Source organism: Bactrocera tryoni, unplaced genomic scaffold, assembly GCF_016617805.1.
Source record: "Bactrocera tryoni isolate S06 unplaced genomic scaffold, CSIRO_BtryS06_freeze2 scaffold_25, whole genome shotgun sequence".
NCBI classification, from domain to species: domain Eukaryota; kingdom Metazoa; phylum Arthropoda; class Insecta; order Diptera; family Tephritidae; genus Bactrocera; species Bactrocera tryoni.
The window spans coordinates 22478758-22481576 of record NW_024395977.1 but is presented as its reverse complement, the minus strand read 5'-3'; positions in this window follow the sequence as shown (position 1 = coordinate 22481576).

Sequence of the window (2819 nt, the reverse complement as noted above, 5' to 3'; positions counted from 1 at the left end):
AGCAATAATTAAAGCTAAAGGAGGGCCCACAAAGTATTAAAATTAATTACCTTTTTTGTTTAAATCATATTTTAATTCCCTTTCGTTTTTGCGTCAAATCAATTTAATTTATGTTTTTGTTGTTATATTTGGTTGTCTTTATAGAAAAAAGTTACTGAATTAGAAATAAATGCATTAAAATATGTTCGCTAATTGAAGTGTCAAATTTTTTTTTTTCTTTTTACAAATTTTAATGAAGAAATGAGAAACAAATGCCTTTGTACCTTTAACTGTACTAGAGACGCAGATTTTATTGCCGCCTGACTCCCTTTCCGACCTATGCCTTAATTAACGAGAAAAGCATACTGATAGTAGTTTTATTTGCATAATATGTTGTCAAAAAAGTCTTGCGGTATTTTCGCTAGTTGGCGCTGAAAGCGCGTAGTTCTAGTTTTATTCGTCGCATCGTCATGCCATACCTTTTTGGAAAGCTCATTTCACGCGCTAGCACGTGTTTGATTGATTGTCGTTTCTTTTAAGTCGTTCATGAGTTATAGCGTCGCAAACATGGAGCAAAATAAAGAGAAAATACGGCATATTTTACAGTACTACTACGATAAAAGCAAAAATGCATCTCAAGCCGCTAATAAAATTTGTGCAGTTTATGGACCCGATACAGTTTCCATTTCCACCGCACAACGATTCACTTTTTTCAACGTTTTCGTTCTGGTGTAGAGGTGGTCGAAGATACGTCACGCTCCGGAAGGCCTGTCGTCGAAAATTGCGATAAAATCGCTGAATTGGTCGAAAGAGACCGGCATAGTAGCAGCCGTAGCATCGGTCAAGAGCTGGGCATGAGTCATCAAAAATTCATTTAAATTTCAATAAAAAAAAATCAATAAAAATACCGCAAGACTTTTTTGACAACCCATTAAATTCTTACCATATTTTTTGCTATTTTCGCCTCTTTTTTCATTAAAATTTGGCAGAATTTACTAGAATTTGAGCTTTAAATCAAAATTAAGGAAGGTCTACAAAAAAATGCAAAGTTACCTTAGATAAGTTTTTAAGCGAATAAATTCAATATATCAACAAGAAAAAACGTTAACTTTCGCTGCACTGAAGCTAATATACCTTTCACAGGTGCATTTCCTTTAGTAACTATTTGTTTAAGTAAATCTAAAGACGTAACTGGTCAGTGGTTTTCATTCAAAGGAAAACATTTTACTAATTCTTTTTAGCCGGGTTGTTTGCTAGAAACATTAAGGTTATTTAATAAAGAAAATAGATCTTTTAGACGTTTATAGTTATTTAAAATTTTGAGAAGATTTATTATTAACATAAACTTAATTGGAAAAAAATTATAATATTTACATATATATTAGTACATATTTATCATATATATATTTACAGTTTGCTTTATAAAATCACAGAGCAAATATAATATATACTTATATTTATATAATACATATTTATGCTATATAAATTACATTACTCATATCTATGACTGACACCTAATATTATTATACTAAGTTATTTTAATATTGAATCTAACATATACATATCTACATATATAACATATCTGTTTTTTAAAACTTAAAAATGTTCCGTCATGACCCCATATGGTGTTTCATAAGTGATACATGAGGTCAATGCTGGATCCATGTTTGTCCATACCGAATCTATTGCTGTTTGCTGTTTTGTTGTGGCGGCGTTGTCCAATGTAGATTGAAATCCCAACTGTTGTAATCGACCCTCTAAATCTTCAGTTGCTGTGAGGCATATGTTAAAGTCTCCAAGGACTACTGATGGTCCATTAAACTGCTCATTTATCTGACGGATATTATTTACCACTTGCTCTCTAAATTGTAGCAGTCTATACGTGGGGTTCCTGTACACATGTGATAAAGAAACTGTCGAATTGTTTACGTTTAATAGTTGGTAAACATTTGCTGAACCTGTGACGTTCCTTGATTATGATCCTTCTGATAGATCTGGGCACCGATCCTGTTTTGAGTATATTATAAGGCCTTTGGCAGGGCTCCATCAAGGCGTGCAATACCATTACAGTCCTCTATTGGAAATTCTTCTTGAGATAAAGCCCAAGTTTCAGCAAAGCACAGAATAGCAGCAAAACAAATCAGTTTATCCGATCTGATATCCGCAATATGCTTGTTTAGACTCTTTACATTTTGGTAATAAATATCGAGGCGTTGTTCCGATTTTTCGACTAAAAATCTGTAGCATGTCCTCAACGCTTTTATAGTTATTGTTCATTTTGCTTGTATTGGAATGATCGGACCACGCTCATGATTGGTGTCCAATCTGCATTGCGACTATGCGGCTGCTTGGAATGTGCAAAGCTTCTCTTGGTTCTGCGAATTTCATCCATAGTCGCACCACTGTGCTTTCTGGTCCAGACGATTCGGTATCCACCTGCATTAGTTCCCCTGTAGCACCATTTACTAATCCATCACTCGTACATATGTTGACTGTTACCATATATTTAATCCAAATTTTTGAGCTGCAATGTATGAGGCATTCCCTGTGTTTCTGATGGCTTGAAACCCTTCACAGCTTTTAATATGTTTGCTCTGCTGCGTTCTGTTAAGGAACTTGACTTAATTGTATCCTTCGCAGTCGAAATGAACTCGTCGGTCATTGTGTACGCCAGTTTTGTTGTATTGAAATTATTTGCTCCAGCATTTGAATAAAAGAGATGGATGGCTTCATTGGATATCTCGTTAGAGGTCTTTTCCCTGCTTTTGACTAATTGGATGTCAGCGTGTGTCATATTTCCCTCTGACATGTTGTTTAAAGCGATGGCAAATTCTTGATCT